Here is a 26,718-nt window from a genome sequence, read left to right as displayed (position 1 = left end):
GACCAGTGATGTACTGATATATAGACCACTGATGTACTGATATATAGACCAGTATAGACCAGTGATGTACTGATATATAGACCAGTGATGTATTGATATAAAGACCAGTATAGACCAGTGATGTACTGATATATAGACCAGTGATGTACTGATATATAGACCAGTGATGTACTGATATATAGACCAGTGATGTACTGATATATAGACCAGTGATGTATTGATATATAGACCAGTATAGACCAGTGATGTACTGATATATAGACCAGTGATGTGCTGATATACAGACCAGTGATGTACTGATATATAGACCAGTAATGTATTGATCTATAGACCAGTATAGACCAGTGATGTTCTGATATATAGACCAGTGATGTATTGATATATAGACCAGTATAGACCAGTGATGTACTGATATATAGACCAGTGATGTGCTGATATACAGACCAGTGATGTGCTGATGTATATTCCAGTATAGACCAGTGATGTACTGATATATAGACCAGTGATGTTCTGATATATAGACCTGCATAGACCAGTATAGACCAGTGATGTACTGATATATACACCATTATGTATTTATATATAGACCAGTGATGTACTGATATATAGACCAGTGATGTACTGATATATAGACCATTATGTACTGATATATAGACCAGTGATGTATTGATATATAGACCAGTGATGTTCTGATATATAGACCAGTATAGACCAGTATAAACCAGTGATGTACTGATATATAGACCAGTGATGTATTGATATAAAGACCAGTATAGACCAGTGATGTATTGATATATAGACCAGTGATGTACTGATCTATAGACCAGTGATGTACTGATATATAGACCAGTGATGTACTGATATATAGACCAGTATAGACCAGTGATGAACTGATATATAGACCTGTGATGTACTGATGTATAGACCAGCGATGTACTGATATATAGACCAGTATAGACCAGTGATGTATTGATGTATAGACCAGTGATGTACTGATATATAGACCAGTATAGACCAGTGATGTACTGATATATAGACCAGTATAGACCAGTGATGTACTGATATATAGACCAGTGGTGTACTGATTTATAGACCAGTGATGTTCTGATATATAGACCATTATGTATTGATATATAGACCAGTGATGTACTGATATATAGACCAGTATAGACCAGTATAAACCAGTGATGTACTGATATATAGACCAGTGATGTACTGATATATAGACCAGTGATGTGCTGATATACAGACCAGTGATGTACTGATATATAGACCAGTGATGTACTGATATATAGACCAGTGATGTACTGATATATAGACCAGTGATGTGCTGATATATAGACCAGTAATGTACTGATATATAGACCAGTGATGTGCTGATATATAGACCATTGATGTTCTGATATATAGACCAGTGATGTACTGATATATAGACCAGTGATGTATTGATATATAGACCAGTATAGACCAGTGATGTATTGATATATAGACCAGTGATGTGCTGATATATAGACCCGTGATGTACTGATATATAGACCAGTGATGTACTGATATGTAGACCAGTGATGTTCTGATATATAGACCAGTGATGTACTGATATATAGACCAGTGATGTACTGATATATAGACCATTATGTATTGATATATAGACCAGTGATGTACTGATATATAGACCAGTATAGACCAGTATAAACCAGTGATGTACTGATATATAGACCAGTGATGTACTGATATATAGACCAGTATAGACCAGTATAAACCAGTGATGTACTGATATATAGACCAGTGATGTACTGATATATAGACCAGTATAGACCAGTATAAACCAGTGATGTATTGATATATAGACCAGTGATGTACTGATATATAGACCAGTGATGTATTGATATATAGACCAGTGATGTTCTGATATATAGACCAGTATAGACCAGTATAAACCAGTGATGTACTGATATATAGACCAGTGATGTATTGATATAAAGACCAGTATAGACCAGTGATGTATTGATATATAGACCAGTGATGTACTGATATATAGACCAGTATAGACCAGTGATGTACTGATATATAGACCAGTGATGTACTGATATATAGACCAGTGATGTACTGATATATAGACCACTGATGTACTGATATATAGACCAGTATAGACCAGTGATGTACTGATATATAGACCAGTGATGTATTGATATAAGACCAGTATAGACCAGTGATGTACTGATATATAGACCAGTGATGTACTGATATATAGACCAGTGATGTACTGATATATAGACCAGTGATGTACTGATATATAGACCAGTGATGTATTGATATATAGACCAGTATAGACCAGTGATGTACTGATATATAGACCAGTGATGTGCTGATATACAGACCAGTGATGTACTGATATATAGACCAGTAATGTATTGATCTATAGACCAGTATAGACCAGTGAAGTTCTGATATATAGACCAGTGATGTATTGATATATAGACCAGTATAGACCAGTGATGTACTGATATATAGACCAGTGATGTGCTGATATACAGACCAGTGATGTGCTGATGTATATTCCAGTATAGACCAGTGATGTACTGATATATAGACCAGTGATGTTCTGATATATAGACCTGCATAGACCAGTATAGACCAGTGATGTACTGATATATACACCATTATGTATTTATATATAGACCAGTGATGTACTGATATATAGACCAGTGATGTACTGATATATAGACCATTATGTACTGATATATAGACCAGTGATGTATTGATATATAGACCAGTGATGTTCTGATATATAGACCAGTATAGACCAGTATAAACCAGTGATGTACTGATATATAGACCAGTGATGTATTGATATAAAGACCAGTATAGACCAGTGATGTATTGATATATAGACCAGTGATGTACTGATCTATAGACCAGTGATGTACTGATATATAGACCAGTGATGTACTGATATATAGACCAGTATAGACCAGTGATGAACTGATATATAGACCTGTGATGTACTGATGTATAGACCAGCGATGTACTGATATATAGACCAGTATAGACCAGTGATGTATTGATGTATAGACCAGTGATGTACTGATATATAGACCAGTATAGACCAGTGATGTACTGATATATAGACCAGTGATGTACTGATATATAGACCAGTATAGACCAGTGATGTACTGATATATAGACCAGTGGTGTACTGATTTATAGACCAGTGATGTTCTGATATATAGACCATTATGTATTGATATATAGACCAGTGATGTACTGATATATAGACCAGTATAGACCAGTATAAACCAGTGATGTACTGATATATAGACCAGTGATGTACTGATATATAGACCAGTATAGACCAGTATAAACCAGTGATGTACTGATATATAGACCAGTGATGTACTGATATATAGACCAGTATAGACCAGTATAAACCAGTGATGTATTGATATACAGACCAGTATAGACCAGTGATGTACTGATATATTGACCAGTGATGTACTGATATATAGACCAGTGATGTTCTGATATATAGACCAGTGATGTATTGATATATAGACCAGTATAGACCAGTGATGTACTGACATATAGACCAGTATAGACCAGTGATGTACTGATATATAGACCAGTGATGTACTGATATATAGACCATTGATGTTCTGATATATAGACCAGTGATGTATTGATATATAGACCAGTATAGACCAGTGATGTACTGATATATATTCCAGTATAGACCAGTATAGACCAGTGATGTACTGATATATAGACCAGTGATGTACTGATATATAGACCAGTGATGTTCTGATATATAGACCTGCATAGACCAGTATAGACCAGTGATGTACTGATATTTAGACCGGTGATGTATTGATATATAGACCAGTGATGTACTGATATATAGACCAGTATAGACCAGTATAAACCAGTGATGTACTGATATATAGACCAGTGATGTATTGATATATAGACCAGTGATGTACTGATATATAGACCAGTATAGACCAGTGATGTATTGATATATAGACCAGTGATGTACTGATATATAGACCAGTATAGACCAGTGATGTATTGATATATAGACCAGTGATGTACTGATATATAGACCAGTATAGACCAGTGATGTATTGATACTTCCTACTTCCGGCGCCGACAGAGATGGCCGCCTCGCTTCGCGTTCCTAGGAAACCATGCAGTTTTTTGTTTTTTTACGTGTTATTTCTTACATTAGTACCCCAGGTCATCTTAGGTTTCATTACATACAGTCGAGAAGAACTACTGAATATAAGATCAGCATCAACTCACCATCAGTACGACCAAGAATATGTTTTTCGCGACGCGGATCCTGTGTTCTGCCTTACAAACAGGACAACGGAGTGGATCCTATGCAGCGACCCAAAAAAACGACTCCGAAAGAGAGGGAAACGAGGCGGTCTTCTGGTCAGACTCCGGAGACGGGCACAGCGCACACCACTCCCTAGCATTCTTCTTGCCAATGTCCAGTCTCTTGACAACAAGGTTGATGAAATCCGAGCAAGGGTAGCATTCCAGAGGGACATCAGAGACTGTAACGTTCTTTGCTTCACGGAAACGTGGCTTACTGGAGAGACGCTATCCGAAGCGGTGCAGCCAACAGGTTTCTCCACGCATCGCGCAGACAGGAAAAAACATCTTTCTGGTAAAAAGAGGGGCGGGGGCGTATGCCTTATGACTAACGTGACATGGTGCGATGAAAGAAACATACAGGAACTCAAATCCTTCTGTTCACCTGATTTAGAATTCCTCACAATCAAATGTAGACCGCATTATCTACCAAGAGAATTCTCTTCGATTATAATCACAGCCGTATATATCCCCCCCCAAGCAGACACATCGATGGCTCTGAACGAACTTTATTTAACTCTCTGCAAACTGGAAACAATTTATCCGGAGGCTGCATTCATTGTAGCTGGGGATTTTAACAAGGCTAATCTGAAAACAAGACTCCCCAAATTTTATCAGCATATCGATTGCGCAACCAGGGGAGGAAAGACCTTGGACCATTGTTACTCTAACTTCCGCGACGCATATAAGGCCCTGCCCCGCCCCCCTTTCGGAAAAGCTGACCACGACTCCATTTTGTTGATCCCTGCCTACAGACAGAAACTAAAACAAGAGGCTCCCACGCTGAGGTCTGTCCAACGCTGGTCCGACCAAGCTGACTCCACACTCCAAGACTGCTTCCATCACGTGGACTGGGAGATGTTTCGTATTGCGTCAGATAACAACATTGACGAATACGCTGATTCGGTGTGCGAGTTCATTAGAACGTGCGTTGAAGATGTCGTTCCCATAGCAACGATTAAAACATTCCCTAACCAGAAACCGTGGATTGATGGCAGCATTCGTGTGAAACTGAAAGCGCGAACCACTGCTTTTAATCAGGGCAAGGTGTCTGGTAACATGACCGAATACAAACAGTGCAGCTATTCCCTCCGCAAGGCTATCAAACAAGCTAAGCGCCAGTACAGAGACAAAGTAGAATCTCAATTCAACGGCTCAGACACAAGAGGCATGTGGCAGGGTCTACAGTCAATCACGGACTACAGGAAGAAACCCAGCCCAGTCACGGACCAGGATGTCTTGCTCCCAGGCAGACTAAATAACTTTTTTGCCCGCTTTGAGGACAATACAGTGCCACTGACACGGCCTGCAACGAAAACATGCGGTGTCTCCTTCACTGCAGCCGAGGTGAGTAAGACATTTAAACGTGTTAACCCTCGCAAGGCTGCAGGCCCAGATGGCATCCCCAGCCGCGCCCTCAGAGCATGCGCAGACCAGCTGGCCGGTGTGTTTACGGACATATTCAATCAATCCCTATACCAGTCTGCTGTTCCCACATGCTTCAAGAGGGCCACCATTGTTCCTGTTCCCAAGAAAGCTAAGGTAACTGAGCTAAATGACTACCGCCCCGTAGCACTCACATCCGTCATCATGAAGTGCTTTGAGAGACTAGTCAAGGACCATATCACCTCCACCCTACCTGACACCCTAGACCCACTCCAATTTGCTTACCGCCCAAATAGGTCTACAGACGATGCAATCTCAACCACACTGCACACTGCCCTAACCCATCTGGACAAGAGGAATACCTATGTGAGAATGCTGTTCATCGACTACAGCTCGGCATTCAACACCATAGTACCCTCCAAGCTCGTCATCAAGCTCGAGACCCTGGGTCTCGACCCCGCCCTGTGCAACTGGGTACTGGACTTCCTGACGGGCCGCCCCCAGGTGGTGAGGGTAGGCAACAACATCTCCTCCCCGCTGATCCTCAACACTGGGGCCCCACAAGGTTGCGTTCTGAGCCCTCTCCTGTACTCCCTGTTCACCCACGACTGCGTGGCCACGCACGCCTCCAACTCAATCATCAAGTTTGCGGACGACACAACAGTGGTAGGCTTGATTACCAACAACGATGAGACGGCCTACAGGGAGGAGGTGAGGGCCCTCGGAGTGTGGTGTCAGGAAAACAACCTCACACTCAACGTCAACAAAACTAAGGAGATGATTGTGGACTTCAGGAAACAGCAGAGGGAACACCCCCCCCACATCGATGGAACAGTAGTGGAGAGGGTAGCAGGTTTTAAGTTCCTCGGCATACACATCACAGACAAACTGAATTGGTCCACTCACACAGACAGCATCGTGAAGAAGGCGCAGCAGCGCCTCTTCAACCTCAGGAGGCTGAAGAAATTCGGCTTGTCACCAAAAGCACTCACAAACTTCTACAGATGCACAATCGAGAGCATCCTGGCGGGCTGTATCACCGCCTGGTATGGCAACTGCACCGCCCTCAACCGTAAGGCTCTCCAGAGGGTAGTGAGGTCTGCACAACGCATCACCGGGGGCAAACTACCTGCCCTCCAGGACACCTACACCACCCGATGTCACAGGAAGGCCATAAAGATCATCAAGGACATCAACCACCCGAGCCACTGCCTGTTCACCCCGCTATCATCCAGAAGGCGAGGTCAGTACAGGTGCATCAAAGCTGGGACCGAGAGACTGAAAAACAGCTTCTATCTCAAGGCCATCAGACTGTTAAACAGCCACCACTAACACTGAGTGGCTGCTGCCAACACACTGACACTGACTCAACTCCAGCCACTTTAATAATGGGAATTGATGGGAAATGATGTAAATATATCACTAGCCACTTTAAACAATGCTACCTTATATAAATGTTACTTACCCTACATTATTCATCTCATATGCATACGTATATACTGTACTCTATATCATCGACGGTATCCTTATGTAATACATGTATCACTAGCCACTTTATACTATACTATGCCACTTTGTTTACATACTCATCTCATTTGTACATACTGTACCCGATACCATCTACTGTATCTTGCCTATGCTGCTCTGTACCATCACTCATTCATATATCCTTATGTACATATTCTTTATCCCCTTACACTGTGTACAAGACAGTAGTTTTGGAATTGTTAGTTAGATTACTTGTTATTACTGCATTGTCGGAACTAGAAGCACAAGCATTTCGTTACACTCGCATTAACATCTGCTAACCATGTGTATGTGACAAATAAAATTTGATTTGATTTGATTTGATTTGATATATAGACCAGTGATGTACTGATATATAGACCAGTATAGACCAGTATAGACCAGTGATGAACTGATATATAGACCAGCGATGTACTGATATATAGACCAGTATAGACCAGTGATGTATTGATGTATAGACCAGTGATGTACTGATATATAGACCAGTATAGACTAGTGATATACTGACATATAGACCAGTGAATCACTGATATATAGACCAGTATAGACCAGTGATGTACTGATATATAGACCAGTGATGTACTGATTTATAGACCAGTGATGTGCTGATATATAGACCAGTGATGTACTGATATATAGACCAGTGATGTTCTGATATATAGACCAGTGATGTACTGATATATAGACCAGTGATGTATTGATATATAGACCAGTGATGTATTGATATATAGACCAGTGATGTGCTGATATATAGACCCGTGATGTACTGATATATAGACCAGTGATGTACTGATATATAGACCAGTGATGTTCTGATATATAGACCATTATGTATTGATATATAGACCAGTGATGTACTGATATATAGACCAGTATAGACCAGTATAAACCAGTGATGTACTGATATATAGACCAGTGATGTACTGATATATAGACCAGTATAGACCAGTATAAACCAGTGATGTACTGATATATAGTCCAGTGATGTACTGATATATAGACCAGTATAGACCAGTATAAACCAGTGATGTATTGATATATAGACCAGTGATGTTCTGATATATAGACCAGTATAGACCAGTATAAACCAGTGATGTACTGATATATAGACCAGTGATGTATTGATATAAAGACCAGTATAGACCAGTGATGTATTGATATATAGACCAGTGATGTACTGATATATAGACCAGTATAGACCAGTGATGTTCTGATATATAGACCTGCATAGACCAGTATAGACCAGTGATGTACTGATATATACACCATTATGTATTTATATATAGACCAGTGATGTACTGATATATAGACCAGTGATGTACTGATATATAGACCATTATGTACTGATATATAGACCAGTGATGTATTGATATATAGACCAGTGATGTTCTGATATATAGACCAGTATAGACCAGTATAAACCAGTGATGTACTGATATATAGACCAGTGATGTATTGATATAAAGACCAGTATAGACCAGTGATGTATTGATATATAGACCAGTGATGTACTGATCTATAGACCAGTGATGTACTGATATATAGACCAGTGATGTACTGATATATAGACCAGTATAGACCAGTGATGAACTGATATATAGACCTGTGATGTACTGATGTATAGACCAGCGATGTACTGATATATAGACCAGTATAGACCAGTGATGTATTGATGTATAGACCAGTGATGTACTGATATATAGACCAGTATAGACCAGTGATGTACTGATATATAGACCAGTGATGTACTGATATATAGACCAGTATAGACCAGTGATGTACTGATATATAGACCAGTGGTGTACTGATTTATAGACCAGTGATGTACTGATATATAGACCAGTTATGTACTGATATATAGACCAGTGATGTACTGATTTATAGACCAGTGATGTACTGACATATAGACCACTGATGTACTGATATATATACGAGTATAGACTAGTGATATACTGACATATAGACCAGTGAATCACTGATATATAGACCAGTATAGACCAGTGATGTACTGATATATAGACCAGTTATGTACTGATATATAGACCAGTGATGTACTGATATATAGACCAGTGATGTGCTGATATATAGACCAGTGATGTACTGATATATAGACCAGTGATGTTCTGATATATAGACCAGTGATGTACTGATATATAGACCAGTGATGTATTGATATTTAGACCAGTGATGTATTGATATATAGACCAGTGATGTGCTGATATATAGACCCGTGATGTACTGATATATAGACCAGTGATGTACTGATATATAGACCAGTGATGTTCTGATATATAGACCATTATGTATTGATATATAGACCAGTGATGTACTGATATATAGACCAGTATAGACCAGTATAAACCAGTGATGTACTGATATATAGACCAGTATAGACCAGTATAAACCAGTGATGTACTGATATATAGACCAGTGATGTACTGATATATAGACCAGTATAGACCAGTATAAACCAGTGATGTATTGATATACAGACCAGTATAGACCAGTGATGTACTGATATATTGACCAGTGATGTACTGATATATAGACCAGTGATGTACTGATGTATGTTCCAGTATAGACCATTGATGTACTGACATATAGACCAGTATAGACCAGTGATGTACTGATATATAGACCAGTGATGTACTGATATATAGACCATTGATGTTCTGATATATAGACCAGTGATGTATTGATATATAGACCAGTATAGACCAGTGATGTACTGATATATATTCCAGTATAGACCAGTATAGACCAGTGATGTACTGATATATAGACCAGTGATGTACTGATATACAGACCAGTGATGTTCTGATATATAGACCTGCATAGACCAGTATAGACCAGTGATGTACTGATATTTAGACCGGTGATGTATTGATATATAGACCAGTGATGTACTGATATATAGACCAGTATAGACCAGTATAAACCAGTGATGTACTGATATATAGACCAGTGATGTATTGATATATAGACCAGTGATGTACTGATATATAGACCAGTATAGACCAGTGATGTATTGATATATAGACCAGTGATGTACTGATATATAGACCAGTATAGACCAGTGATGTATTGATATATAGACCAGTGATGTACTGATATATAGACCAGTATAGACCAGTGATGTATTGATACTTCCTACTTCCGGCGCCGACAGAGATGGCCGCCTCGCTTCGCGTTCCTAGGAAACCATGCAGTTTTTTGTTTTTTTACGTGTTATTTCTTACATTAGTACCCCAGGTCATCTTAGGTTTCATTACATACAGTCGAGAAGAACTACTGAATATAAGATCAGCATCAACTCACCATCAGTACGACCAAGAATATGTTTTTCGCGACGCGGATCCTGTGTTCTGCCTTACAAACAGGACAACGGAGTGGATCCTATGCAGCGACCCAAAAAAACGACTCCGAAAGAGAGGGAAACGAGGCGGTCTTCTGGTCAGACTCCGGAGACGGGCACAGCGCACACCACTCCCTAGCATTCTTCTTGCCAATGTCCAGTCTCTTGACAACAAGGTTGATGAAATCCGAGCAAGGGTAGCATTCCAGAGGGACATCAGAGACTGTAACGTTCTTTGCTTCACGGAAACGTGGCTTACTGGAGAGACGCTATCCGAAGCGGTGCAGCCAACAGGTTTCTCCACGCATCGCGCAGACAGGAAAAAACATCTTTCTGGTAAAAAGAGGGGCGGGGGCGTATGCCTTATGACTAACGTGACATGGTGCGATGAAAGAAACATACAGGAACTCAAATCCTTCTGTTCACCTGATTTAGAATTCCTCACAATCAAATGTAGACCGCATTATCTACCAAGAGAATTCTCTTCGATTATAATCACAGCCGTATATATCCCCCCCAAGCAGACACATCGATGGCTCTGAACGAACTTTATTTAACTCTCTGCAAACTGGAAACAATTTATCCGGAGGCTGCATTCATTGTAGCTGGGGATTTTAACAAGGCTAATCTGAAAACAAGACTCCCCAAATTTTATCAGCATATCGATTGCGCAACCAGGGGAGGAAAGACCTTGGACCATTGTTACTCTAACTTCCGCGACGCATATAAGGCCCTGCCCCGCCCCCCTTTCGGAAAAGCTGACCACGACTCCATTTTGTTGATCCCTGCCTACAGACAGAAACTAAAACAAGAGGCTCCCACGCTGAGGTCTGTCCAACGCTGGTCCGACCAAGCTGACTCCACACTCCAAGACTGCTTCCATCACGTGGACTGGGAGATGTTTCGTATTGCGTCAGATAACAACATTGACGAATACGCTGATTCGGTGTGCGAGTTCATTAGAACGTGCGTTGAAGATGTCGTTCCCATAGCAACGATTAAAACATTCCCTAACCAGAAACCGTGGATTGATGGCAGCATTCGTGTGAAACTGAAAGCGCGAACCACTGCTTTTAATCAGGGCAAGGTGTCTGGTAACATGACCGAATACAAACAGTGCAGCTATTCCCTCCGCAAGGCTATCAAACAAGCTAAGCGCCAGTACAGAGACAAAGTAGAATCTCAATTCAACGGCTCAGACACAAGAGGCATGTGGCAGGGTCTACAGTCAATCACGGACTACAGGAAGAAACCCAGCCCAGTCACGGACCAGGATGTCTTGCTCCCAGGCAGACTAAATAACTTTTTTGCCCGCTTTGAGGACAATACAGTGCCACTGACACGGCCTGCAACGAAAACATGCGGTGTCTCCTTCACTGCAGCCGAGGTGAGTAAGACATTTAAACGTGTTAACCCTCGCAAGGCTGCAGGCCCAGATGGCATCCCCAGCCGCGCCCTCAGAGCATGCGCAGACCAGCTGGCCGGTGTGTTTACGGACATATTCAATCAATCCCTATACCAGTCTGCTGTTCCCACATGCTTCAAGAGGGCCACCATTGTTCCTGTTCCCAAGAAAGCTAAGGTAACTGAGCTAAATGACTACCGCCCCGTAGCACTCACATCCGTCATCATGAAGTGCTTTGAGAGACTAGTCAAGGACCATATCACCTCCACCCTACCTGACACCCTAGACCCACTCCAATTTGCTTACCGCCCAAATAGGTCTACAGACGATGCAATCTCAACCACACTGCACACTGCCCTAACCCATCTGGACAAGAGGAATACCTATGTGAGAATGCTGTTCATCGACTACAGCTCGGCATTCAACACCATAGTACCCTCCAAGCTCGTCATCAAGCTCGAGACCCTGGGTCTCGACCCCGCCCTGTGCAACTGGGTACTGGACTTCCTGACGGGCCGCCCCCAGGTGGTGAGGGTAGGCAACAACATCTCCTCCCCGCTGATCCTCAACACTGGGGCCCCACAAGGTTGCGTTCTGAGCCCTCTCCTGTACTCCCTGTTCACCCACGACTGCGTGGCCACGCACGCCTCCAACTCAATCATCAAGTTTGCGGACGACACAACAGTGGTAGGCTTGATTACCAACAACGATGAGACGGCCTACAGGGAGGAGGTGAGGGCCCTCGGAGTGTGGTGTCAGGAAAACAACCTCACACTCAACGTCAACAAAACTAAGGAGATGATTGTGGACTTCAGGAAACAGCAGAGGGAACACCCCCCCCCACATCGATGGAACAGTAGTGGAGAGGGTAGCAAGTTTTAAGTTCCTCGGCATACACATCACAGACAAACTGAATTGGTCCACTCACACAGACAGCATCGTGAAGAAGGCGCAGCAGCGCCTCTTCAACCTCAGGAGGCTGAAGAAATTCGGCTTGTCACCAAAAGCACTCACAAACTTCTACAGATGCACAATCGAGAGCATCCTGGCGGGCTGTATCACCGCCTGGTATGGCAACTGCACCGCCCTCAACCGTAAGGCTCTCCAGAGGGTAGTGAGGTCTGCACAACGCATCACCGGGGGCAAACTACCTGCCCTCCAGGACACCTACACCACCCGATGTCACAGGAAGGCCATAAAGATCATCAAGGACATCAACCACCCGAGCCACTGCCTGTTCACCCCGCTATCATCCAGAAGGCGAGGTCAGTACAGGTGCATCAAAGCTGGGACCGAGAGACTGAAAAACAGCTTCTATCTCAAGGCCATCAGACTGTTAAACAGCCACCACTAACACTGAGTGGCTGCTGCCAACACACTGACACTGACTCAACTCCAGCCACTTTAATAATGGGAATTGATGGGAAATGATGTAAATATATCACTAGCCACTTTAAACAATGCTACCTTATATAAATGTTACTTACCCTACATTATTCATCTCATATGCATACGTATATACTGTACTCTATATCATCGACGGTATCCTTATGTAATACATGTATCACTAGCAACTTTATACTATACTATGCCACTTTGTTTACATACTCATCTCATTTGTACATACTGTACCCGATACCATCTACTGTATCTTGCCTATGCTGCTCTGTACCATCACTCATTCATATATCCTTATGTACATATTCTTTATCCCCTTACACTGTGTACAAGACAGTAGTTTTGGAATTGTTAGTTAGATTACTTGTTATTACTGCATTGTCGGAACTAGAAGCACAAGCATTTCGCTACACTCGCATTAACATCTGCTAACCATGTGTATGTGACAAATAAAATTTGATTTGATTTGATTTGATTTGATATATAGACCAGTGATGTACTGATATATAGACCAGTATAGACCAGTATAGACCAGTGATGAACTGATATATAGACCAGCGATGTACTGATATATAGACCAGTATAGACCAGTGATGTATTGATGTATAGACCAGTGATGTACTGATATATAGACCAGTATAGACCAGTGATGTACTGATATATAGACCAGTGATGTACTGATATATAGACCAGTATAGACCAGTGATGTACTGATATATAGACCAGTGATGTACTGATTTATAGACCAGTGATGTACTGATATATAGACCACTGATGTACTGATATATATACCAGTATAGACTAGTGATATACTGACATATAGACCAGTGAATCACTGATATATATACCAGTGATGTACTGATATATTTACCAGTATAGACCAGTGATGTACTGATATATAGACCAGTGATGTACTGATGTATATACCAGTATAGACCAGTATAGACTAGTGATGTACTGACATATAGACCAGTGAAGCACTGATATATAGACCAGTGATGTACTGATATACAGACCAGTGATGTACTGATATATAGAACAGTATAGACTAGTGATGTGCTGATATATAGACCAGTATAGACCAGTGATGTACTGATATACAGACCAGTATAGACCAGTGATGTACTGATATATAGACCAGTGATGTACTGATATATAGATCAGTGATGTACTGATATATAGACCAGTATAGATCAGTGATGTACTGATATATAGACCAGTGATGTACTGATATATAGACCAGTGATGTTCTGATATATAGACCAGTGATGTACTGATATATAGACCAGTGATGTACTGATATATAGACCAGTATAGAACAGTGATGTACTGATATATAGACCAGTGATGTACTGATATATAGACCAGTGATGTACTGAAATATAGACCAGTGATGTACTGATATATAGACTCTTATATACCAGTGATGTGCTGATATATAGACTCGTATAGACCATTGATGTGCTGATATATAGATCACCATAGACTAGTGATGTACTGACATATAGACCAGTAAAGACCAGTTATGTACTGATATATTGACCAGTGATGTATTGATATACAGACCAGTGATGTACTGATATATAGACCAGTGATGTACTGATATATAGACCAGTGATGTACTGATATATAGACCAGTGATGTGCTGATATATAGACCAGTAATGTACTGATATATAGACCAGTGATGTGCTGATATATAGACCATTGATGTTCTGATATATAGACCAGTGATGTACTGATATATAGACCAGTGATGTATTGATATATAGACCAGTATAGACCAGTGATGTATTGATATATAGACCAGTGATGTGCTGATATATAGACCCGTGATGTACTGATATATAGACCAGTGATGTACTGATATATAGACCAGTGATGTTCTGATATATAGACCAGTGATGTACTGATATATAGACCAGTGATGTACTGATATATAGACCATTATGTATTGATATATAGACCAGTGATGTACTGATATATAGACCAGTATAGACCAGTATAAACCAGTGATGTACTGATATATAGACCAGTGATGTACTGATATATAGACCAGTATAGACCAGTATAAACCAGTGATGTACTGATATATAGACCAGTGATGTACTGATATAAAGACCAGTATAGACCAGTATAAACCAGTGATGTATTGATATATAGACCAGTGATGTACTGATATTTAGACCAGTGATGTATTGATATATAGACCAGTGATGTTCTGATATATAGACCAGTATAGACCAGTATAAACCAGTGATGTACTGATATATAGACCAGTGATGTATTGATATAAAGACCAGTATAGACCAGTGATGTATTGATATATAGACCAGTGATGTACTGATATATAGACCAGTATAGACCAGTGATGTACTGATATATAGACCAGTGATGTACTGATATATAGACCAGTGATGTACTGATATATAGACCACTGATGTACTGATATATAGACCAGTATAGACCAGTGATGTACTGATATATAGACCAGTGATGTATTGATATAAAGACCAGTATAGACCAGTGATGTACTGATATATAGACCAGTGATGTACTGATATATAGACCAGTGATGTACTGATATATAGACCAGTGATGTACTGATATATAGACCAGTGATGTATTGATATATAGACCAGTATAGACCAGTGATGTACTGATATATAGACCAGTGATGTGCTGATATACAGACCAGTGATGTACTGATATATAGACCAGTAATGTATTGATCTATAGACCAGTATAGACCAGTGATGTTCTGATATATAGACCAGTGATGTATTGATATATAGACCAGTATAGACCAGTGATGTACTGATATATAGACCAGTGATGTGCTGATATACAGACCAGTGATGTGCTGATGTATATTCCAGTATAGACCAGTGATGTACTGATATATAGACCAGTGATGTTCTGATATATAGACCTGCATAGACCAGTATAGACCAGTGATGTACTGATATATACACCATTATGTATTTATATATAGACCAGTGATGTACTGATATATAGACCAGTGATGTACTGATATATAGACCATTATGTACTGATATATAGACCAGTGATGTATTGATATATAGACCAGTGGTGTTCTGATATATAGACCAGTATAGACCAGTATAAACCAGTGATGTACTGATATATAGACCAGTGATGTATTGATATATAGACCAGTGATGTACTGATCTATAGACCAGTGATGTACTGATATATAGACCAGTGATGTACTGATATATAGACCAGTATAGACCAGTGATGAACTGATATATAGACCTGTGATGTACTGATGTATAGACCAGCGATGTACTGATATATAGACCAGTATAGACCAGTGATGTATTGATGTATAGACCAGTGATGTACTGATATATAGACCAGTATAGACCAGTGATGTACTGATATATAGACCAGTGATGTACTGATATATAGACCAGTATAGACCAGTGATGTACTGATATATAGACCAGTGGTGTACTGATTTATAGACCAGTGATGTTCTGATATATAGACCATTATGTATTGATATATAGACCAGTGATGTACTGATATATAGACCAGTATAAACCAGTGATGTACTGATATATAGACCAGTGATGTACTGATATATAGACCAGTATAGACCAGTATAAACCAGTGATGTACTGATATATAGACCAGTGATGTACTGATATATAGACCAGTATAGACCAGTATAAACCAGTGATGTATTGATATACAGACCAGTATAGACCAGTGATGTACTGATGTATTGACCAGTGATGTACTGATATATAGACCAGTGATGTACTGATGTATGTTCCAGTATAGACCATTGATGTACTGACATATAGACCAGTATAGACCAGTGGTGTACTGATATATAGACCAGTGATGTACTGATATATAGACCATTGATGTTCTGATATATAGACCAGTGATGTATTGATATATAGACCAGTATAGACCAGTGATGTACTGATATATATTCCAGTATAGACCAGTATAGACCAGTGATGTACTGATATATAGACCAGTGATGTACTGATATATAGACCAGTGATGTTCTGATATATAGACCTGCATAGACCAGTATAGACCAGTGATGTACTGATATTTAGACCGGTGATGTATTGATATATAGACCAGTGATGTACTGATATATAGACCAGTATAGACCAGTATAAACCAGTGATGTACTGATATATAGACCAGTGATGTATTGATATATAGACCAGTGATGTACTGATATATAGACCAGTATAGACCAGTGATGTATTGATATATAGACCAGTGATGTACTGATATATAGACCAGTATAGACCAGTGATGTATTGATATATAGACCAGTGATGTACTGATATATAGACCAGTATAGACCAGTGATGTATTGATACTTCCTACTTCCGGCGCCGACAGAGATGGCCGCCTCGCTTCGCGTTCCTAGGAAACCATGCAGTTTTTTGTTTTTTTACGTGTTATTTCTTACATTAGTACCCCAGGTCATCTTAGGTTTCATTACATACAGTCGAGAAGAACTACTGAATATAAGATCAGCATCAACTCACCATCAGTACGACCAAGAATATGTTTTTCGCGACGCGGATCCTGTGTTCTGCCTTACAAACAGGACAACGGAGTGGATCCTATGCAGCGACCCAAAAAAACGACTCCGAAAGAGAGGGAAACGAGGCGGTCTTCTGGTCAGACTCCGGAGACGGGCACAGCGCACACCACTCCCTAGCATTCTTCTTGCCAATGTCCAGTCTCTTGACAACAAGGTTGATGAAATCCGAGCAAGGGTAGCATTCCAGAGGGACATCAGAGACTGTAACGTTCTTTGCTTCACGGAAACGTGGCTTACTGGAGAGACGCTATCCGAAGCGGTGCAGCCAACAGGTTTCTCCACGCATCGCGCAGACAGGAAAAAACATCTTTCTGGTAAAAAGAGGGGCGGGGGCGTATGCCTTATGACTAACGTGACATGGTGCGATGAAAGAAACATACAGGAACTCAAATCCTTCTGTTCACCTGATTTAGAATTCCTCACAATCAAATGTAGACCGCATTATCTACCAAGAGAATTCTCTTCGATTATAATCACAGCCGTATATATCCCCCCCCAAGCAGACACATCGATGGCTCTGAACGAACTTTATTTAACTCTCTGCAAACTGGAAACAATTTATCCGGAGGCTGCATTCATTGTAGCTGGGGATTTTAACAAGGCTAATCTGAAAACAAGACTCCCCAAATTTTATCAGCATATCGATTGCGCAACCAGGGGAGGAAAGACCTTGGACCATTGTTACTCTAACTTCCGCGACGCATATAAGGCCCTGCCCCGCCCCCCTTTCGGAAAAGCTGACCACGACTCCATTTTGTTGATCCCTGCCTACAGACAGAAACTAAAACAAGAGGCTCCCACGCTGAGGTCTGTCCAACGCTGGTCCGACCAAGCTGACTCCACACTCCAAGACTGCTTCCATCACGTGGACTGGGAGATGTTTCGTATTGCGTCAGATAACAACATTGACGAATACGCTGATTCGGTGTGCGAGTTCATTAGAACGTGCGTTGAAGATGTCGTTCCCATAGCAACGATTAAAACATTCCCTAACCAGAAACCGTGGATTGATGGCAGCATTCGTGTGAAACTGAAAGCGCGAACCACTGCTTTTAATCAGGGCAAGGTGTCTGGTAACATGACCGAATACAAACAGTGCAGCTATTCCCTCCGCAAGGCTATCAAACAAGCTAAGCGCCAGTACAGAGACAAAGTAGAATCTCAATTCAACGGCTCAGACACAAGAGGCATGTGGCAGGGTCTACAGTCAATCACGGACTACAGGAAGAAACCCAGCCCAGTCACGGACCAGGATGTCTTGCTCCCAGGCAGACTAAATAACTTTTTTGCCCGCTTTGAGGACAATACAGTGCCACTGACACGGCCTGCAACGAAAACATGCGGTGTCTCCTTCACTGCAGCCGAGGTGAGTAAGACATTTAAACGTGTTAACCCTCGCAAGGCTGCAGGCCCAGATGGCATCCCCAGCCGCGCCCTCAGAGCATGCGCAGACCAGCTGGCCGGTGTGTTTACGGACATATTCAATCAATCCCTATACCAGTCTGCTGTTCCCACATGCTTCAAGAGGGCCACCATTGTTCCTGTTCCCAAGAAAGCTAAGGTAACTGAGCTAAATGACTACCGCCCCGTAGCACTCACATCCGTCATCATGAAGTGCTTTGAGAGACTAGTCAAGGACCATATCACCTCCACCCTACCTGACACCCTAGACCCACTCCAATTTGCTTACCGCCCAAATAGGTCTACAGACGATGCAATCTCAACCACACTGCACACTGCCCTAACCCATCTGGACAAGAGGAATACCTATGTGAGAATGCTGTTCATCGACTACAGCTCGGCATTCAACACCATAGTACCCTCCAAGCTCGTCATCAAGCTCGAGACCCTGGGTCTCGACCCCGCCCTGTGCAACTGGGTACTGGACTTCCTGACGGGCCGCCCCCAGGTGGTGAGGGTAGGCAACAACATCTCCTCCCCGCTGATCCTCAACACTGGGGCCCCACAAGGTTGCGTTCTGAGCCCTCTCCTGTACTCCCTGTTCACCCACGACTGCGTGGCCACGCACGCCTCCAACTCAATCATCAAGTTTGCGGACGACACAACAGTGGTAGGCTTGATTACCAACAACGATGAGACGGCCTACAGGGAGGAGGTGAGGGCCCTCGGAGTGTGGTGTCAGGAAAACAACCTCACACTCAACGTCAACAAAACTAAGGAGATGATTGTGGACTTCAGGAAACAGCAGAGGGAACACCCCCCCCCACATCGATGGAACAGTAGTGGAGAGGGTAGCAAGTTTTAAGTTCCTCGGCATACACATCACAGACAAACTGAATTGGTCCACTCACACAGACAGCATCGTGAAGAAGGCGCAGCAGCGCCTCTTCAACCTCAGGAGGCTGAAGAAATTCGGCTTGTCACCAAAAGCACTCACAAACTTCTACAGATGCACAATCGAGAGCATCCTGGCGGGCTGTATCACCGCCTGGTATGGCAACTGCACCGCCCTCAACCGTAAGGCTCTCCAGAGGGTAGTGAGGTCTGCACAACGCATCACCGGGGGCAAACTACCTGCCCTCCAGGACACCTACACCACCCGATGTCACAGGAAGGCCATAAAGATCATCAAGGACATCAACCACCCGAGCCACTGCCTGTTCACCCCGCTATCATCCAGAAGGCGAGGTCAGTACAGGTGCATCAAAGCTGGGACCGAGAGACTGAAAAACAGCTTCTATCTCAAGGCCATCAGACTGTTAAACAGCCACCACTAACACTGAGTGGCTGCTGCCAACACACTGACACTGACTCAACTCCAGCCACTTTAATAATGGGAATTGATGGGAAATGATGTAAATATATCACTAGCCACTTTAAACAATGCTACCTTATATAAATGTTACTTACCCTACATTATTCATCTCATATGCATACGTATATACTGTACTCTATATCATCGACGGTATCCTTATGTAATACATGTATCACTAGCCACTTTATACTATACTATGCCACTTTGTTTACATACTCATCTCATTTGTACATACTGTACCCGATACCATCTACTGTATCTTGCCTATGCTGCTCTGTACCATCACTCATTCATATATCCTTATGTACATATTCTTTATCCCCTTACACTGTGTACAAGACAGTAGTTTTGGAATTGTTAGTTAGATTACTTGTTATTACTGCATTGTCGGAACTAGAAGCACAAGCATTTCGCTACACTCGCATTAACATCTGCTAACCATGTGTATGTGACAAATAAAATTTGATTTGATTTGATTTGATTTGATATATAGACCAGTGATGTACTGATATATAGACCAGTATAGACCAGTATAGACCAGTGATGAACTGATATATAGACCAGCGATGTACTGATATATAGACCAGTATAGACCAGTGATGTATTGATGTATAGACCAGTGATGTACTGATATATAGACCAGTATAGACCAGTGATGTACTGATATATAGACCAGTGATGTACTGATATATAGACCAGTATAGACCAGTGATGTACTGATATATAGACCAGTGATGTACTGATTTATAGACCAGTGATGTACTGATATATAGACCACTGATGTACTGATATATATACCAGTATAGACTAGTGATATACTGACATATAGACCAGTGAATCACTGATATATAGACCAGTATAGACCAGTGATGTACTGATATATAGACCAGTTATGTACTGATATATAGACCAGTGATGTACTGATGTATAGACCAGTGATGTGCTGATATATAGACCAGTGATGTACTGATATATAGACCAGTGATGTTCTGATATATAGACCAGTGATGTACTGATATATAGACCAGTGATGTATTGATATATAGACCAGTGATGTATTGATATATAGACCAGTGATGTGCTGATATATAGACCCGTGGTGTACTGATATATAGACCAGTGATGTACTGATATATAGACCAGTGATGTTCTGATATATAGACCATTATGTATTGATATATAGACCAGTGATGTACTGATATATAGACCAGTATAGACCAGTATAAACCAGTGATGTATTGATATATAGACCAGTGATGTTCTGATATATAGACCAGTATAGACCAGTATAAACCAGTGATGTACTGATATATAGACCAGTGATGTATTGATATAAAGACCAGTATAGACCAGTGATGTATTGATATATAGACCAGTGATGTACTGATATATAGACCAGTATAGACCAGTGATGTTCTGATATATAGACCTGCATAGACCAGTATAGACCAGTGATGTACTGATATATACACCATTATGTATTTATGTATAGACCAGTGATGTACTGATATATAGACCAGTGATGTACTGATATATAGACCATTATGTACTGATATATAGACCAGTGATGTATTGATATATAGACCAGTGATGTTCTGATATATAGACCAGTATAGACCAGTATAAACCAGTGATGTACTGATATATAGACCAGTGATGTATTGATATAAAGACCAGTATAGACCAGTGATGTATTGATATATAGACCAGTGATGTACTGATCTATAGACCAGTGATGTACTGATATATAGACCAGTGATGTACTGATATATAGACCAGTATAGACCAGTGATGAACTGATATATAGACCTGTGATGTACTGATGTATAGACCAGCGATGTACTGATATATAGACCAGTATAGACCAGTGATGTATTGATGTATAGACCAGTGATGTACTGATATATAGACCAGTATAGACCAGTGATGTACTGATATATAGACCAGTGATGTACTGATATATAGACCAGTATAGACCAGTGATGTACTGATATATAGACCAGTGATGTACTGATTTATAGACCAGTGATGTACTGACATATAGACCACTGATGTACTGATATATAGACCAGTATAGACTAGTGATATACTGACATATAGACCATTGAATCACTGATATATAGACCAGTATAGACCAGTGATGTACTGATATATAGACCAGTTATGTACTGATATATAGACCAGTGATGTACTGATATATAGACCAGTGATGTGCTGATATATAGACCAGTGATGTACTGATATATAGACCAGTGATGTTCTGATATATAGACCAGTGATGTACTGATATATAGACCAGTGATGTATTGATATATAGACCAGTGATGTATTGATATATAGACCAGTGATGTGCTGATATATAGACCCGTGATGTACTGATATATAGACCAGTGATGTACTGATATATAGACCAGTGATGTTCTGATATATAGACCATTATGTATTGATATATAGACCAGTGATGTACTGATATATAGACCAGTATAGACCAGTATAAACCAGTGATGTACTGATATATAGACCAGTGATTTACTGATATATAGACCAGTATAGACCAGTATAAACCAGTGATGTACTGATATATAGAACAGTGATGTACTGATATATAGACCAGTATAGACCAGTATAAACCAGTGATGTATTGATATATAGACCAGTGATGTATTGATATATAGACCAGTGATGTTCTGATATATAGACCAGTATAGACCAGTATAAACCAGTGATGTACTGATATATAGACCAGTGATGTATTGATATAAAGACCAGTATAGACCAGTGATGTATTGATATATAGACCAGTGATGTACTGATATATAGACCAGTATATACCAGTGATGTACTGATATATAGACCAGTGATGTACTGATATATAGACCAGTGATGTACTGATATATAGACCAGTATAGACCAGTGATGAACTGATGTATAGACCTGTGATGTACTGATGTATAGACCAGCGATGTACTGATATATAGACCAGTGATGTACTGATTTATAGACCAGTGATGTACTGATATATAGACCACTGATGTACTGATATATAGACCAGTATAGACCAGTGATGTACTGATATATAGACCAGTGATGTATTGATATAAAGACCAGTATAGACCAGTGATGTACTGATATATAGACCAGTGATGTACTGATATATAGACCAGTGATGTACTGATATATAGACCAGTGATGTACTGATATATAGACCAGTGATGTATTGATATATAGACCAGTATAGACCAGTGATGTACTGATATATAGACCAGTGATGTGCTGATATACAGACCAGTGATGTACTGATATATAGACCAGTAATGTATTGATCTATAGACCAGTATAAACCAGTGATGTTCTGATATATAGACCAGTGATGTATTGATATATAGACCAGTATAGACCAGTGATGTACTGATATATAGACCAGTGATGTGCTGATATACAGACCAGTGATGTGCTGATGTACATTCCAGTATAGACCAGTGATGTACTGATATATAGACCAGTGATGTTCTGATATATAGACCTGCATAGACCAGTATAGACCAGTGATGTACTGATATATAGACCGGTGATGTATTGATATATAGACCAGTGATGTACTGATATATAGACCAGTGATGTACTGATATATACACCATTATGTATTTATATATAGACCAGTGATGTACTGATATATAGACCAGTGATGTACTGATATATAGACCATTATGTACTGATATATAGACCAGTGATGTATTGATATATAGACCAGTGATGTTCTGATATATAGACCAGTATAGACCAGTATAAACCAGTGATGTACTGATATATAGACCAGTGATGTATTGATATAAAGACCAGTATAGACCAGTGATGTATTGATATATAGACCAGTGATGTACTGATCTATAGACCAGTGATGCACTGATATATAGACCAGTGATGTACTGATATATAGACCAGTATAGACCAGTGATGAACTGATATATAGACCTGTGATGTACTGATGTATAGACCAGCGATGTACTGATATATAGACCAGTATAGACCAGTGATGTATTGATGTATAGACCAGTGATGTACTGATATATAGACCAGTATAGACCAGTGATGTACTGATATATAGACCAGTGATGTACTGATATATAGACCAGTATAGACCAGTGATGTACTGATATATAGACCAGTGGTGTACTGATTTATAGACCAGTGATGTACTGATATATAGACCAGTTATGTACTGATATATAGACCAGTGATGTACTGATTTATAGACCAGTGATGTACTGATATATAGACCACTGATGTACTGATATATATACCAGTATAGACTAGTGATATACTGACATATAGACCAGTGAATCACTGATATATAGACCAGTATAGACCAGTGATGTACTGATATATATACCAGTATAGACCAGTGATGTACTGATATATAGACCAGTGATGTACTGATGTATATACCAGTATAGACCAGTATAGACTAGTGATGTACGGAAATATAGACCAGTGAAGCACTGATATATAGACCAGTGATGTACTGATATACAGACAGGTGATGTAATGATATATAGAACAGTATAGACTAGTGATGTGCTGATATATAGACCAGTATAGACCAGTGATGTACTGATATACAGACCAGTATAGACCAGTGATGTACTGATATATAGACCAGTGATGTACTGATATATAGACCAGTGATGTACTGATATATAGACCAGTATAGATCAGTGATGTACTGATATATAGACCAGTGATGTACTGATATATAGACCAGTGATGTTCTGATATATAGACCAGTATAGAACAGTGATGTACTGATATATAGACCAGTGATGTACTGATATATAGACCAGTGATGTACTGAAATATAGACCAGTGATGTAATGATATATAGACCAGTGATGTACTGATATATAGACTCGTATATACCAGTGATGTGCTGATATATAGACTCGTATAGACCAGTGATGTGCTGATATATAGACCACCATAGACTAGTGATGTACTGACATATAGACCAGTATAGACCAGTGATGTACTGATATATTGACCAGTGATGTACTGATATATAGACCAGTGATGTGCTGATATACAGACCAGTGATGTACTGATATATAGACCAGTGATGTACTGATATATAGACCAGTGATGTACTGATATATAGACCAGTGATGTACTGATATATAGACCAGTGATGTTCTGATATATAGTACAGTGATGTTCTGATATATAGACCTGCATAGACCAGTATAGAACTGTGATGTACTGATATATAGACCGGTGATGTATTGATATATAGACCAGTGATGTACTGATATATAGACCATTATGTACTGATATATAGACCAGTGATGTACTGATATATAGACCAGTGATGTTCTGATATATAGACCAGTATAGAGCAGTATAAACCAGTGATGTACTGATATATAGACCAGTATAGAACAGTGATGTACTGATATATAGACCAGTGATGTACTGATATATAGACCATTGATGTTCTGAAATATAGACCAGTGATGTACTGATATATAGACTTGTGTATACCAGTGATGTGCTGATATATAGACTTGTATAGACCAGTGATGTGCTGATATATAGACCACCATAGACTAGTGATGTACTGACATATAGACCAGTATAGACCAGTGATGTACTGATATATAGACCAGTGATGTACTGATATATAGACCAGTGATGTACTGATATATAGATCAGTGATGTACTGATATATAGACCAGTGATGTACTGATATATAGACCAGTGATGTACTGATATATAGACCAGTGATGTACTGATATATAGATCAGTGATGTACTGATATATAGACCAGTGATGTACTGATATATAGACCAGTGATGTACTGATATATAGACCAGTGATGTACTGATATATAGA

The sequence above is a fragment of the Oncorhynchus clarkii genome, unplaced genomic scaffold (assembly GCF_045791955.1).
Source record: "Oncorhynchus clarkii lewisi isolate Uvic-CL-2024 unplaced genomic scaffold, UVic_Ocla_1.0 unplaced_contig_1074_pilon_pilon, whole genome shotgun sequence".
NCBI lineage: Eukaryota > Metazoa > Chordata > Actinopteri > Salmoniformes > Salmonidae > Oncorhynchus > Oncorhynchus clarkii.
This window is presented reverse-complemented; position numbering follows the sequence as displayed.